Genomic DNA, 17,640 nt, shown 5'->3' on the forward strand with positions numbered 1-17,640 from the left:
ATTGCTTAAGGTTAAAGCAAGGACTAAAGTTCCACTTTTAAGAATACACAATCCGGCAGATATTACTGCAGAAGTGGAGAGGTGATGTCCTTTCAGCAATAACCAGCCTACCAGATCGCTCTGGGTATCTGTAAAAAGTTAAGCTGCGCATGCAGCTTTGGTTGCCAGGATACCCGTCATTACCGTGCGCATGCTAGGAGTGAATGAATTCCCGTGCACCTGCGTGGAAGGTACATCCCGGCCAATGAAGATGGTAAAGATCACCAATGACCACCCAAGTCTTCATCTTTGGGTACTTTTAGGATACACTGTGATTCACCTTGCCTTAAATTGGCCAGGTTAAATGGACTTTGTGCAGGTTGTTTCTTGGCTACATGCCATAGTCTCTATTTACCAGATAATCTGTTGTGATGTAAAGCCGCCCCAGTGTGCCTCCATTTTTTATTTTTAGCTGTATTGTTAGCTACACTTGTTTGTTTCACTGACTTGTTTCTCTTTATTCACTGTCTTAAAAAGCCTTGATGTTCTGCCTCTGTTGTTTGTTTCAGGGTGTGAACTTGATATTGGCCCCCACTGTCTGTTTTTTGTTGTATGATTTGTATGTACCCCTATAAAGAATGTTTAAAAAAGATTGCTGAAGATCATCTACAGAAAGAGAAGAAAGAAGAGGGGACAGGTGAGTAACACGAGTTTAGTTCTGCCTTTAATATATCTAAAACATTCTTTTTACCTCAACTTATTATAACACAGTCATGTATGTCTTTATTAATGTCAATTATTTTACAGAACAAGGTAGGTTTGTATGGTTTGGAGGATATATTTACCAGCCCCATAGAAGTCTATAGGGCCATGGATTAGAGTAGCTCATAGTAGCAGGAATGGTGATGTAAAAAACAATACTTCGTACCTCGAAGTATACCTTAGTTAGGGAAAGAGAACTGGGGGTGTTGTAATAGACCTACATAAAGGTCTACAAGTATACTACAGCTGAACTTGAGCCATGACACATCAAATACTATTCTTTAGTAAAGATTGTCGTATTTTCTGGGCACATATCTGTGGAACCTTTAAAAACTCCTACACACAGATGTAAAAGGAAGAGAACAAGTTCTTTGGCTTCTGTCTCTATGATTGCAAGCTACAGGTTGTCTCCTGTTTTAAATTCTGTTTTTTTGTAACCTCCAGACCACTACATAGTCACGTTAATTATGCTGTTTAAAAGCCCACCTCACTTTTAATTACTCTAATCCATTTTATTTTACCAAGCAACTTCTCACACAAATTACTATTTGTGCATTAATTTTCCTTCAACACAAACAAGAATAGTTACCATTAAATCCTGCCACTTCCCTAAAATTATTTTATAAAAAGCATCCAGTATATCACATACACTACACATTTTAACTAAATTTAAGTTATGGAATAAATAAAGGTTCAGTCCATCCAAAAGTAATATTTTATGTTGCGCTAAATTACTTCTGCAGGACTCTGTTGGTGAGTTCCAGGTTCTCGATGTCTGCTTTGTATTATGACAAGCTCCTCTTTTCCTGTTTTTTTATGTTATTCCTATATTAGTGTGGAGGGGCTAGAACATAGAAAGTGGACCCAAACATCTAAATTTTGCAGGTGAGAATTTTGGCAAAGGAAGTAGATAAGGCGTCAAGGATGGATTCTTCCCAAAAGGTTCTGCTAATAGCTAAAGTTTAAATTTTGGGGGGGTTTTACTCTTTACAAGGAACAGTGTCTTTGTGAAGAAAACTCAGTTCTGCATGGGCTGGACCTTTAACTACTAATATAGGATGGACATTTATACATTCACATATTGGACAATATTTATTAAAGCTCTCCAAGACTAGAAAAAAGCAAATAAAAATTAGTAAAAAAAATAACAAAGTTGTTTCATGGTGATATATGCTACAGAATATGCACTACAATAAGCTCGTTTTTACACTTATTTGATGTATGAAATATTTTAAAGAATAATTCCAGGAGACTTTGTTAAAACACATAAAATGCCAATACAGAAAACACTACAAGTGCTAACATAAAATAATTCCTCAGTTTGTTCTAAGTCTGAAAATTTGCAATCCACAGCAGAAAAAATTCTGGGAGAATCACTGGGGTCACTTCTTGAAGTCTTTGCTGTGTAACTGTCTGCTTATTTTATAACCAAACACAGTTAAAGACCCAAATTAGGTTTTGACCTGATTGGTGCCTAAATCATTTTTTAAGATCACCAAATTACTGGAAAAAAGGACAGTTTGGTGGCCTGGTTCCATCAAGAAATGACTGGAATTGGCACTGTATGGCATTTCTGGGGTTTGGTTTTCTGTTGCAGTCCACCCTTGTGCAGCATGTGGTGAATCAGCCATGTAAGTGTATGTGACAGAGACAATACATTGTCACTCTATTACAGGAACCGTCAGGGCAAAAACCTTCATGGGAAGGTCGCCAGGTATTGTTTCATTAAAACAAACAAAAAGCTGATAAAAACATTTTTCCAATATCATACTAAAGTTTAAATGAAGGGGTTTGATATACTTTAAGGTCTATTATTTATCAATGTTTCATCATTCAAGATTCATCCACTAGATTTAATATGAAAGGAAGGATAAATCTTGGGTGAAAGTTGTGTGCCCTTGATAACACTTCAGGTAGAACACCAAATCTCCTCTAAAGTCAGCCCAGGAATAATGGATTATGATATGGTTTAGAGGTTTATGTTAGGAAACTAATATATCCTATGATATATAATTGTGTTGAGCCCAATAACATTCACGTATATCTGACCTCTTTATTGGACAGTGATGTGCAATATGTTGGAGCTTTATAAATAAAAGATAAAGCCCATATGGGGATACCAGTATAAGATCAGATGGAAATATTTAGCCTTGACAATCCTGATTTTCTAAGATGTTGGTGTCTTGAGTATTTTCACACTATGATAACCATTTCAGAGGATATCATGGTTTCATAGTATATGGCATTGCAATATTTTTTTTAAATAGCAGATAATAAAACGTTCTTTATAAATATGCTAATGTGTGTGTGTTAGCACCAGCGGAGGAGGAAGCATTCACATCCAATCTTTTGGGATGGTGTTCTTGGAAATGGGTGAACATGTTCAAGGTTTTTCCTCCATTTGTAGACACTTTGGGCCTGATTTATTAAAGCCATTCAAAACTGGAGAAGATACACTTTGATCAATGAAGTTGTGATCCAGCAAACCTGGAATGGATCTAACAAATAGCAAATGACTTTTATGAAATCCATTCCAAGTCTGCTGGATCACCCTGGTTTACAGATCAAAGTTTATCCTCTCCAGCCTTGGAGAGCTTTAATAAATCAGGGCCCTTGATTCTACACTCAGTACAAACCGGATATCCGCCCTCAAGGATAAACCCACATTTTTGGTATATTCAAAATAATCCCAAAATAAGCCCACACTGCTGAATTTAACTTTTTATTGGAGAATCAAGACTGCTTTAGTGCACCACACGTTTGTTTGTGGTGCCAGACTCTGACAGGCATTGAAGGAGCAAAGTATAATATTTTATGATTAATTTTTAATATTACCTTCTATTTATAAAGTGCCACTATATTATGTAGTTCTTTGCAATAAACAAGCCGGTGTGCACATGTAGATTAGATTTTCTGTCTTTTTTTTACTACTATTCCTTTTATTTTTTTAGACGATTACATCTATTTCTATACCATACCATGGCATTTTATAACACTCTTTATATATGTATATATATATATATATATATATATTATATATATATACATAACAATTGAATGGACATTAGTCAATCAATCCAAATCGTGCGTAAACACTACATCCTATTTAAAGCTTAACAGGGGATATCCATATGTCACACAACCATCTAAGAGACAGGGTCCAGGTGGCGTTTATTATCTGGAGAGTCCAAAAAAAGTGTCCAAGCAGCCCACATATCAAGGAACTTCTCCCTGGTTCCATGGAGGTTAGATGTAAGGTCCTCCATGAGTCAAATCAATAAAGACTATTCTGATCTACAAACAGCCAACTGACATACAACGCTGTAGGTATCAGATGACAGGTAACAATGCAAAGTCATATGGGTTGTGAAACATATGGTCAATTCTCATAACTCCAAACATCCCATAGGTCTTTCTTTTTTGATTTGTATAAAAAGGTGACCTAATGTATTAATTAGCCATATACCAGACAACTAAGTAATATATAACTGAGTTATATATTATATATAACTAAGTTTGTATATAATAATCCATTTTATTGCTAAGAAATTCATATTTGCACCATGTGTATTTTTAAACATTAAAAAAATACAATTATTCAAAAGTAACACTGAGCATACTAATATGGAACTCCAACTAGATAAGGTCCCACAAAACAACATCATTAAGCATGATTTAAGGTTATCTCTCCTCTGTATACTATATTCATTGTGTTCAGCAACAACGTGAGTTACTGATGTAGTTTCAATATTCTCTGAGCTACATAGTTTTAGATGGTTTGTATACTTACAGAGGTACTAATATTGCTGAAATCAGTATGACTAATTTTTAAGACTCTGTACATTACAATATGTTTGTATCCTGGTATTATTGTTGAAAAAGCAAATAAAGATATGCAAAAAAATATAATCCAAAAAAAATGTGTTTAGAGTAATAAGATACTACTAATTGCAGCCTTTTATTGAATCACATGCACAATCAATTTTATATGTTATTATTATTAGGCAGTATTTATATAGGGCCAACTTAATATGCAGTGCTTTACAAAGTCCATAGCCCATGTCACTGCTTGTCCATCAAAGGGGCTCACAATCTAATGTCCCTACCATGGTCATATGTCTTTAAAACAGTCCAAGGTCACTTTTAGGTAGAAGTCAATTAATCTAACTGCATGTTTTTGGAATGTATGAAGAAAACGGAGTCCCTGGAGGAAACCCAGGCAGCAACCGGGAGAACCTGCAAACTGCAAGCAGATAGTGTCCTGGCCAAGATTCAAACCTGGAACCTAGCGCTGCAAAGGCAAGAGTGCTACCAACTGAACCACTGTGCTGCCCATCTTTAACTTTCAAGCTATAAACATCCAAAAGAGATGTATCTTGTAACTGAAATTACTTTGTTACTTCTAAACAACAAAACACCACAGGTTTCTTCCTGATATATGTTGTGGCCATGAGGATGTGTAACCAGATCTGCAACCCAAAGCAACAGATAATAGGTGTCTTCAATGACAAAGGCTTCAACCCTCATCACGTATGCAAACAAAGATCTTCCGCTTTACTTATAAGCACATGGCAACAACAAAGCGACACGTTCATACAGCTAGCTTTCATGTTCTGAAAGGAGAGGGGGCAAATAAAAGGTATAGAAAACAGTGAGGCTTTATATATGATTGTCTCTCGACTAAAAAGATTTTTTAGTTGGACTGAGCATGTTATTTTGCCACTTTCCTAGTGTATGTTATAGCAACAGAAAGCACAAAAATAAGGTTATTTGGAAGTTCAAGCTACATGATCTGCTAGACAGGTTTATGAATTTCTACCACTATACGTGTGCACATGCGTGTGCATGTTGGCCTGCTATTCAACTACACTCTAATGTTTTATCTGTGCCCTGCCCTAAGGCATTTGCTTTAGTAAATTTAGGACTGTGTAGCTGGATGGTTTTACAAGATGAATACAGAACAAATACTACCGGACTTACTGATGACATCTGATGAATGCTGTGATTGCTGGGTGGGGTATGACATTGTCAATCAAAGCATCAATATTTATTGCATGCATTTTTACTAGTCTTCTAGTAGTTTTTACATTAAAATATATAGTAAATGCAGCCATATATTTGTGTGGAAAAAAACATTTGGGGGGATATGGCCAAGGGTTTCCAGGACATTCATTGTTGTATTACAATTGGCCTATCTACCCCCATAATGCACTATTCTTTAACATCTTCCACTAAAACAATATTTCCATAAGCAATAACAAATCTATTGCGTTTTGGTAACAAAATTCACATTTGACCATTCCACATATCACAAATGATTTTTCCAAGTATAGTAATTAAACATATGTTTTATGTACAGTCATTCAATTATCTTCAGTTGAAGGCAAAGACGTGAAAATACAATTGATTAGACAGAAAACAATTAAAAAACTCTAACTTCAAAGATCAATTTTTCGAATAACATTTGTCTGTGAAAGATCTTTAATACGATTCTCGTTCTTAGTGAATGCCTAATTTCAAAGCACTTGTATCTTCAGATCTGTAATGACTTTTGGTAGCATAAAGCTGAAAACAAATGCCATATTTCTATCGATGGAAACGATCTTTTGTGATTATTTCCAATGACAGTAGAATGAACAAGTGCTGTACACATAGCGCTGTTCAGATCTATAGAGAGGAGAGGATGAGTGCTAGGCACCCCGCTGGGCTCTCATCCATGGGAAATGGCAGCAGTTGTCCTCGCTTGGTCATTAGTGATTCGCTATTGCTAAATGGTGTTAGAAGACCGCTGTACGAAAGCTAGAGGGTTCTAAAAATTAGGATCGTATTGGCAGCAACAACCTAGTGTGTGTACATAGCATAAAACAAGAAGTACACATTAAAATAACTTATAAAATAATAGAGCTAATCATATTCCTCAATAAGTTTTTTTGGGGCCGCCCCCTAATAACATAAATAGAACAAAGGACCAAGGAAAGCTAGGGTTTAGATGTGGTAAACAATTAAATGTATTTTTACAATCAGTGTATATTTATAGAGTGTTCATATACATATATAAATAAACAAAGCAACACAGCATTTTATACGGTTTTTCCCATTGACGAATTCATAGGAAATGCAACCGGCGAACTATACAGTAAATAACCCTATTGTGACATTAGGAGGAAAAGCATTGTCTCATAACCCAACGCGTTTCGCCTGTTGGCTTCTTCAGGGGATTTGAAGAGCGTTTGTTCGCACTTAGGTGGTAGGGGGAATGGATCACAGGGAAATATTACCAAGGTGGTTTAGGTCACAATATGGGATCTGTGTAGAAGAGTTACATTCTGTGCAGAGTTCGGCATGCAGAAGGTGCTGCTGGGCTGTGTGTCTTTAGTACACCTTAAAAACCATACAACCTTCGTTAGTATTTAGTACAATGGGCTACTGGTTTATACAACTTTGCACTACACAATAGTGTAAACTTGAGTGACTATTACAAGACTAGGACTGGTATAGATTTACCTCCTGGAGCCACAGACAGCACAACCACAAAGACCTGACCTCCCTCTATACAAAATGTTTGGGTTGCATTCCACATTAAGGGAGAATTAATAAATTAATGATTGAAATATGTGGCAGACACCTGGCAGTACATCAAACCTTGTCTTCTTTGGGTAAAGTTTTCATTAAGAGAGAATTAAAAGAATTACATTTAATTACAATTTAGTTACAATTAAACGTATGTAAAATGTACATAATATATGCACTCATGATTTAGGAAATCAATAGCAAATCTGGCTTCCAATACAACCCTTGCTTTCAGCAAACTGCTGTTCTGATGATGTCATATTACAGCTAAAATCTGCCAAAATTGTATTGCCGAAAGAGGACTTGTGCCAATACTTCATGACTGTTCTTCATGAAGGCGCTCGAAGGAGAATTATTCTCACTTACCTTTGGCAAAAATGGGCAAATTAAAAGCAAATAATTGCTACCTAACACTGGGTCATATTTCTCTTTGACGTGTTACAATCTAACAAGCACCCCTCCCTACTGCTAACTGCACAGGGCTGGGAAACTGACAGCTGGGAATACATGAGTTACTGTACACAACAGTATATAATTAATGTGCCTTTCATTGTCTCATAAACCCTGAGCCCCAACGTTACCTGTAGCTATAATTTGGTCATAGTTGTAATAGAGCTATAATTAACAGTAAAACAAAAAGGAAAAATTGTCACGAGCCGTCAAACAGACTTATACAAGTACACTAAATGAACTGGAAAACACTGCGTATCCAAATTTGCTGAACTTTAAATAAGTTTAGCATAACTTTTTAGGTAAAAAGAACTGTCAACATTTACTGAAATGTGGCCGAAATATCACTACAAATTAAGAATGTTCCATGAATAAACAAATAAAGCAGTCAAATACACAAGGTCAAATAAAAAGGAATGCAGATGTGCAGCCAATAGGTTAGAACATGGAAGAATGCCAAAGTTCAAGCAAACTTTCTTTTCCGAGCAAACATTGCGGAACAGCAAGCATACCAATCAGGGTTAAAACACCAGTACACTCACAACTAAAACACAAGCAAATGAAAGTAATTATAATTATTATTATTATTACAAATAATTTGTTTAGCACCAATATATTACGCAGGGCTGTACATTAAACAGGAGTTGCAAATGACAGACAAATACAGACAGTGACACAGGAGGAGGAGGGGACCCTGACCCGAAGAGCTTACAATCTAGGAATTAAATCAGAAGACCAATACAGGTGCCAACACATCCCACTATGGGGTATGTTATTTGAGAACATCAGGATGAAAGCATAATTCTAGACCTAAAGTCTGAAAGGAAGTTGCTGTCATTGCACTATTTAGCATGCATTTACAAATACAACTAGGGAACATCCACCACCACTACCAAATAGGGAAATGTTCAATATCAAAAAATAAAAACTGTGCGAGAATTGTAGAAAATGTAATTCTGCAACTCCAACTATGATCAGGCTCCTGATGCTAATGCAGCCAGGCTCTGATCCCCCATGATTTAGTCCATCATCACAATTATAAAGCTGCTATAGTTGAGGTTCTCCATGGATGAAGAGGAGTTACTCATGACCAGAATAGTGTTGCCACCCCATACATACCCTGTTCTTTTTCATTTTAAACAGTTAGGCTATCCCAATAGGCACAAATGCACACTCTAAACATGGAAAGTGCATGTACAGGTCTTGCCTAGCATCTAGGAAAAGCTGATTCATCAAGTGTACGGGCATTGTAAAGCAAAACTAAACATGAACCAGATACAGAGGTAGACCATGTCCTTACATCGATTATAAATCTTGGAGAAAGTAAATAATAATTGATTTTTGGTAACTTGTTCCTCCTTTTGCCAAAAGTATATCTATGCCACCTTTACATATAAAGAAATATTGCCTCTCTATCTTGACCAAGCGTATGGGACTTCACCTAGGATAACAATCATGGATGGAGTAGACACAGACATCAATCACTTCATTACAGTTACTACAAATCTTGGAGAAAGTTAAAATAATTTTTTTTAATACATCAGTATCCAGGAAGAACAAAACAAATCATTATTATTAATTTTAGCTCAATGTATTTTTGGTAACTTGCCACATGAGTATCTATGCCCGCCTTACATATAAGGAATATTGTCTCTGGCTTTACAAAGCATGAGACCTAGTATAGCACTGATGGTCATGAATGGACCAGACATAGACATCATTTCGGAGAATACAAATCTTGTAGAAGGATATTACTATAATTTTAGGAAAACATAGCCTGTCGGTAACTAGGTCTTCCCTTTGCCACAAGAATATCAATGCCCGCTCTACATATTAAGACATTGGTAATCTAGCTTGACCAAGTATATGAGAAATTGCCCGCTACAACAATGCTATTCATGGTCCAGACCCAAACATAGACCACATTCGATCCGAGAATACAAACCTAGAAGGATAATATTAATTTAAGAAAACATTAATTGTTGGTACCCGGGTTTTCCCTTTTCCACACTATTATCTATGCCCACTTTACATAATAATGCATAATACCTATCTGCTGTTTTCGGCCAGCCCTGCACAAGCAGCTTTTAAATGAGATTTCCATTTTCTATATGACTTCACCTAAAACATTCAATAATAAAAATGCCAGCTTTTCCAATGAATGAATAAAAAATGATTACCAGCACTGGAGAAAAATTAACATTTTCTAACCTCCAAAGAGACAACATTTGCAGATATGTAGTCCAGAAACTAAAATGATGCCATGATGGAATAAATGATCATAGAAACTAAATAAATGATTACTAATTCCGTGACGGGGGAAGAAGATGGTAAATACAGCCTGTAGTAGATGCCCTTTACATGAGTAAGTATATTGGTTTATTTATCAAAAAATAAACAGAAAACTACTGTTACACAAAAATATTACCCACAAATGATCCGTATTGTTCCAATCTTGCACAAATAATAAATCCTTTAATTCATCCCCACCTTCTGCTTTTACAAGTGAAATCCACGCAGCAGATTTGACAGCCTTGTTAGCCAATTGTGTGTCAGCACAGAAATAACACTTGTTGTATTGATTGATGCTGCACAGTTTTCACTTAATTATACCGGAGGACACATGTGTAGGTTTCCATTTAGCAAAAACCATACCTGGAATCAGAATTATATATTGCCTGTTTACATAAATACTAATGGTGGTATAATCATTATAAAAACAAAACATTGCATTAAAAAGTCAAATGGGTGACTTATGGAAACTGAAGATGAAAACTTGAGCTGTTGATCATACCAACCAATCAGAATTCATCTTCTGTAAGGTAAGTCGGCAGAGCAAATCTGAACAGTTGCTATGACCGATATGTTGCCAATCTTTAAAATAAGAGGAAAGGACTATCCTGCTGCCCTGATACCCAAAGACTGATCAATAGGCAATGATGGGCAGTAAAGTCAAAGCGACCTATCAGATCCCAACAAGTGCCCATTCTAATAGTTGCCTAATAGGATACCTTATTAACTGCCCCTTTAGTGTATTAAATACCCCAGCAGTTATGGACAAAAGTTGCCTCTGTTGTGAATGTTCACAATGCGATCAACAACTTGACATTGATAAGAAATGTCCATTAGAGATCTATAGACAGCATGTGAATCGTGCAGAATGAATTCATTAATAAATACCCGGGGGCAATAAATGGATCATACAAGAAGGGGTATGGGAAGAAATGGCTTGTGTTTTATGAAAACATTTATTCTGCAACAGAAAGGCTCTGAATAGGAAGAAGCTGGGGGAGGCAGCAGAGATAACGCATGTTAAAAATAGTTTGTCCATAAGAGCCAATGTATGGATAACAATAGGTGCTGCATACATGCCATGGCAGCATTACTCATTCTACCCAGCAAAGAAGATGCTGCATCTATTCCATGCAAATATGGGGGATCTTCCATGGCCACAGGCTGCTGCTGGTAGATCAATGCATGATGAGGCCAATGCATGCAATGCCAGGGTGGGCTCTGATGCAGCTGATATGGCAAAGCATAAATAACCCCATCATGGCACTGATCAGCCTGGCACGATGCTGGGGATGAGGGGCCATGCCAGGTGTCCTGGTGCAGATGCTGCGTGTGAGGGGGCGGCAGGGATGTGATGAAGGTAAATAGGGGGGGCTCTGTATTAAAGGTAGATAAGAGGGGAGCTCGGGGGGCTGCTACAGGGGTGACCCCCCCCCAGGGGGGCTTATAGGAAACCCCGTCTCCTAGCGCTGCTGCCACTGCTGTCACTCACCTCTGTCCGTGCCGCTCTCCGCACCGCCCTCTCCGCTCCTCTGCCGCTGTTTTCCTTTCGGGTATCTACTCAATATCACCAGCTAGGAGAAAACGATAAGCCACGCCTACCCATTCTAGCCACTCCCTCTCCACGCCAATCATACACGCCCCTCTGCGCCAACACCTGCCCACTCTTCCTGCAAAGCAGTGTCCTCGCTGCGCTCCAGAAAGACTATAACCAATCACAATAGGATATGAGCGCAGAACGTTTCACTGGCAGGCAAGATGACCAATTGAAGAGGATGAGAGGCGGGTATTATAAAGGACTAGAAGTACAGCAGGTGTGGAATGCGGAGGGACGGGATAGGCAAGAAGAATTTACAGGCGGAGAATTTCATGTATCCCAGACAACGGGCTGGGGGGCGTGGTAGAATGGTCAGGGACTGACAGAACTGGGCGTAGTTTGTTTATGACACGCCCACTTCACACAAAATTTGGTATGACATCTGGCTGCACAGCATGCAGCTTGTCATGTGTGTGTAGAAATGCTGAGCTCCATCATTGGGGATATATGCAGAGTTCTATGGAACCTTACACTATCAGCAAATATTGCACCATTATTTGAGAAGCAGCCAGTCTTATAATACCTGTACCCAATAATAATAATATGTCCCATGGCAGGAATGAGAACTGTCAACCAACCATTAGCTTGATTTATCAATAAAAGTCTGGAATGGGAAACTTCACCTTACAACTTGTGTTTACTAGCCTGGTGCTTAACTTTAACTTCATCCCCACCATCCCGCCTAGTGACCAACCCAAACCTCCATTACCTACTGCTTCCCTAACCCTCATCCTAGTGCCTAACCTTACCCCCAACCCAGTGCTCACCCTAATCCCCTGCCTAGTGCCTAACCTTAGCCCCAACCTAGTGCTCACCCTAATCTATTATCTAGTGCCTAACCTTAGCCCCAACCTATTGCCTAAACTTACCCCCAACCTAGTACCTAACCCTACCCCCAACCCAGTGCCTAACCTTACCAACCCAGTGCCTAACCTTACCCCCAACCTAGTGCTCACTCTAATCTACTTCCTAGTGCCTAACCTTACCCCCAACCTAGTGCTCACCCTAATCTATTCCTAGTGCCTAACCTTACCCCCAAAATAGTGCCTAACCTTAACCCCAACCTAGTGCCTAACCTTACCCCCAACCTATTGCCTAACACTGCCCCCAACCCGGTGCTCATCCTAATCCTCTGCCTATTGCCTAACCTTACCCTCAACCCAGTGCGTAACCTTACGTAGTGCCTAACCTTACTCCAACCTAGTTCTCACCCTAATCCACTTCCTAGTGCCTAACCTTACCCCCAACCTAGTGCTCACCCTAATCCACTTCCTAGTGCCTAACCTTACCCCCAACCTAGTNACTTCCTAGTGCCTAACCTTACCCCCAACCTAGTGCTCACCCTAATCCACTTCCTAGTGCCTAACCTTACCCCCAACCTAGTGCTCACCCTAATCTACTTCCTAGAGCCTAACCTTACCCCCAACCTAGTGTTCATCCTAATCCACTTCCTAGTGCCTAACCCTAACCACAACCTAGTGCTCACCCTAATCCCCTTCCTAGTGCCTAACCTTACCCCCAACCTAGTGCTCACCCTAATCCACTTCCTAGAGCTTAACCTTAGCCACAACATGATGCTCACCCCAATCTACTTCCTAGTGCCTAACCTTAACCCAACCTAGTGCTCACCCTAATCCACTTCCTAGTGCCTAACCTTACCCCAAGCCTAGTGCCTAACCTTAACCTCAACCTAGTGCTCACCATAATTGACTTCCTAGTGCCCAGCCTTAACCACCAATACCTAGTGCTTTCCTAACCTTCTGTTTAATGCCTAACCTTAACCCCCACCTAGTGCCTAACCCCAAACCCAACCTAGTGCTCACCCAATTCCTAACCTCACCCCACTTCCCCTCCAACACCCTAACCTATTAGGCTGCAAAATCTGACACACAACGGGCTTGGTGGCTAGTTTAGTTTTGTGCCAACATTTTACATAGAGACACATGGGATATATTCACTGGAGAAAGCAATGTGAAATTAGTACCTTCATGGGTCATATAGACATGGTACCTCCATGGGGCGTTTAAATATGGTACCTCCATGGGCCATTTAGATATGGTACCTCCATTAGACATTTAGACATGATACCTTCATGGGTTATTTACACATGGTACCTCCATGGGTCATTTAAATATGGTACCTCCAACCTTACCCCCAACCCAGTGCTGACCCTAACCCTCAGCCAAATGCCTAACCTTACCCCCAACCCAGTGCTCACCCAAATCCACTTCCTAGTGCCTAACCTTACCGCCAACCTAGTGCCTAACCTTACCGCCAACCTAGTGCCTAACCTTACCCCCAAACTAGTGCCTAACCTTACCCCCAACCCAGTGCCTAACCTTACCCCCAACCTAGTGCTGACCCTAACCCTCAGCCTAGTGCCTAACCTTACCCCAAACCTAGTGCCTAACCTTACCCCCAACCTAGTGCTTCCCTAACTCTCAGCCTAGTGCCTAACCTTACCCCCAACTTAGTGCCTAACCTTACCCCCAACCCAGTGCTGACCATAACCCATAATATAGTGACATCATGATGCCAGAACCCACTCACTCAGGCTCATACCTGCGATGGGAGAATAAGTGGGTTGTCTCCAGAAACAACCGACCCACTTCCCTGAGCCTGTGTTTCGTGTGGGATACACGATGCACAGCTCTGGCTGGGGGCGCACTGGCCAGAGCCGCGGTCCACCAAAATTATCTCGCAGACCACCGGTTGGCGACTGCTGCTCTACAACACCATCCACTCTCCCTTAAGCCACAGAGAGCAATGGGGGACACCAGAATCCAGAACTCTCAGGAACTGTCAAGTACAGGGGTGTGGGCAGCAGAACAAGAAAATATTTGTTGTTTTTTTAGTGACATCTTTATTTCATTTTTTAAATAGTGAGAGAGCTGCTTTAAAAGTAAATGTTTAATAACTGCCTTAAGGGCATGTAAGGTGCGTTTGGGGTGTGCTGTAATTGACATGACAATGTCTGCCAAAGTTTGCTGGTGAGATCACAAGAAACATAAAGAAAAGCAATGCTATGTGTCGTAGGCTTTTTGCAATTTAAAGTATGTGACTATAAATTGTCAGTAAACGAGATTCTGTTTTTTTTTACTTCTGTGAACGAGTCCCTTCTGTCTTGGTGACAACAGCCACAGAGGTAAAATTGTGATTAAACATCCCAATGGATTTACATACAGCAATAGAAGGAGCATTCAGAAGGAATGATTTGGCACTGAAAGATGAACCCTACCAATCCTACCAGCATTAGTCAAAAACCCCTATAGCTCTAAGTAATATGGCTGACACTACAGATCACAGCAGCTGCAAAAACTTTTGGAATACTAATTCAGGAGAAATAAAGAGATGTGCTGTTGAAATGCATTATTAGGGCCCATTGCTCCTCAGAACAGCTCTTCCTATAAAAATCCAAGCTTCATCTCTCTTTCTTCAAAATCTTCAACTTTTGGATGCCTCTGCCGAGTTACAGTAAGACTGGGGTTCAGACTAACAGTTTTTGAAAGCAGTTTTCTTCAGTTTTACTACTCAAAACTGGTTGCAACAAATACTTACCATTGGACTGAATCGGTACATTTATTGGCTGCACACACTACTTCTATAAATTTAATTTGATGCTGCCTGAAATGGTAAATGCTACACTAAAATACCACTAGTCTGAGCCCAGCCTAAGGATCTCAAAAGTGGGGCTGCAGGTCAGTATATAAAAATGTCTCTCCATATGGTAGAAGTTTTTTTTTCACTATGCTCTTAGCTTCTTTGGAGCTCTTTTTCAGCTATGTATAGTGGGCACAGATAAAAAAAAAAAAAAACATTGTTTGTCCATAGCATTGATTTTAATAAACTCCAAGACTAGATCAAACCTGAACTACTGTTTTTATCTACCTGGCTGACTTTGTTGCTATTGATGACCATATGACTAACAATTAGTTTGAAGTGATTGATAATTATCTGCCATCATTAGTAAAATGTGTTGTGTGTTCATACCTGAAGAAGAAGCACATTTTGGTCTGGATATCAAGGTATGCACATAATTGTCATATCATATGGGTAAGGATTGCCTGTGCCTGTCCTGATATGCCCTAATTACCCAATAAAAAATGGTTACCAAAAAATAAATACCTGCGAATTTAACAATGTGCAAAATGAGTCAGTAACATAACAGCACAACATAAAATATAGGAAAAGTTGTAAATACTTAAAATGCAGTTCTGTGTCCAAAGTAAATAGTATAATTCATTTCAGATGCTATGTATTTCAAGTCTAGGTCTTCAGCATGGTCAACCAATAAGTTGGAAACTTGTTATTTAATTTTATTCAAATTTAGAGATAGAACAGGATAGGTCTAGAATACCTACACCAAACAGCTTTAGTTAAAAGTTTTGAAGTTTCAGGATGATGTCCACCTTTTCTTGCCCTCTTTGTAAATTATTGCTGAGCAGCAAATTAGAATCTGGAATTTTATCTGCAGATTCTGAAGATTGAGAATTTAGGTGGAAGAAACTGCTATCTTAATTGTTGTTATTTCACTCTTTTGAAAGAAATCCAAAAAGTGCCACCACTCCCTTCCTTCCCAAACATTTCAGAGTGTTCATGTACATCCACCAGAACAGATACATCAGTTACCCACAATACATTCAAGAAAAGAAACCACCAGGTGCCCATGTAACAAAGAGAGCAAAGACCTAAAAATGACTATGTTTCCAGTTTGACAGAAAGTAATCAGGCATGAGTTTTCTTGCTCAAGGTATTGATTCAAGAGACTGTGGAAAGGTTGACCCTATCAAAGATCTCTTTTGCTGCTCTCATCCTCTCCAGGTAGAAGAGAGTTCTTCCTTTCTCCTACAAATAAAGACATTTGTGAATCTTTGAAGTATAAAAGTGGTGCCCTTATAAAAAGTGATTATACAAAAAAACATAATTTATTTTGAGATAACATCTTCCACCCACTGGAAGTGGGGTCTGGCAGCAAAAACCAGATATACTTACCATTTTTCATTTCTATATGGTTAATTAAGGTCTAGACATGCCCTAAAATAATGAAGTATATTAATGTCTTACCACAACCAAAAGTATTGACTAGCATCACTTCCATCATGAATTTGTTTTCTCATGGTCTATCTACCTTCCAAAGGAAAGATAGACATTTTTTTTATTTGCAAGGAGGGTGGTGATATGTAAATAACATTTTCACAAGAAAATGGCAAGCTTTAGATTAGCAAAGTTTAAAACCAACGGCTGTATACAGAGGTAGAGACTAATTACAGTCATGAGATAATATAACAAAATTCTAAACTCCAGCATGAATAGGTCATTTTAGAACTGCTAATGATGTGATTTGGTAAAACATGAGAGGAACATGGAATTTAAACAAAGCTGATGTACACACATTTTTACACTTGCACGTCTTAAACATACACAAACACAACAGATGGCATGCAAATGAAAGAATGGTTTGTATCTTACTTATTTTTTTTTTTCCATTATTATAAAATAATGTTTCAGCGAATGTCAGATTCACTGCTTTATAAATAGACTTTTATGTGTTAGTTTGAATAAGCCACGTATTACCGAATGTGCTAATGCTGATTTGTTATCATAGTTCTATACTACAGTTCCTATAGTTTGGCAATGCTTAAAATATAACCAATAAAAAATGTAATTGAGTGCTTATTGCTCACAATACCTGAGATGTTGCAGCTTTCGTAGTTTTTTTTCACTCTAAGAACATTTTTCTTCAAGGACAGACAAATACCTGTTAACCTCTCAGAAATGCTGCGTCTCTTGTGTACTGAACTGAAATTACAAACAATGTTATCATGTTTCCTTGCTGAACCTATATTATATAGATAGGCGATGCAGAAAAAAGCAATATCAATACACCAGGTTAGGTAAATAATTTAATTTGTGCAGGTTTATCATCTGAATTGTAAAACTGTGACAGGGTTGGTGATGAAGAACACTGAGGAAACATAGAAGACTTTCTA

The 17,640-nt window shown here is 38.6% G+C and overlaps 1 protein-coding gene across 5 annotated transcripts in view; it reads right to left on the reverse strand.

Annotated features, from left to right (window-relative positions):
• The window catches only part of CDKL5 (cyclin dependent kinase like 5), a 184,860-nt gene extending 173,221 nt beyond the window's left edge, over window positions 1-11,639 (reverse strand). For all 5 annotated transcript variants that reach the window (XM_072427962.1, XM_072427979.1, XM_072427955.1 and 2 more), the window contains exon 1: window positions 11,546-11,639. The gene's annotated coding sequence lies outside the window, so the exon portion shown is untranslated. The remainder of the gene's footprint in view (window positions 1-11,545) is intronic.
• Between the last annotated feature and the right edge of the window lie 6,001 nt (window positions 11,640-17,640).

This window comes from Pyxicephalus adspersus, chromosome 1 (assembly GCF_032062135.1).
Source record: "Pyxicephalus adspersus chromosome 1, UCB_Pads_2.0, whole genome shotgun sequence".
Taxonomy (NCBI): Eukaryota; Metazoa; Chordata; class Amphibia; order Anura; family Pyxicephalidae; genus Pyxicephalus; species Pyxicephalus adspersus.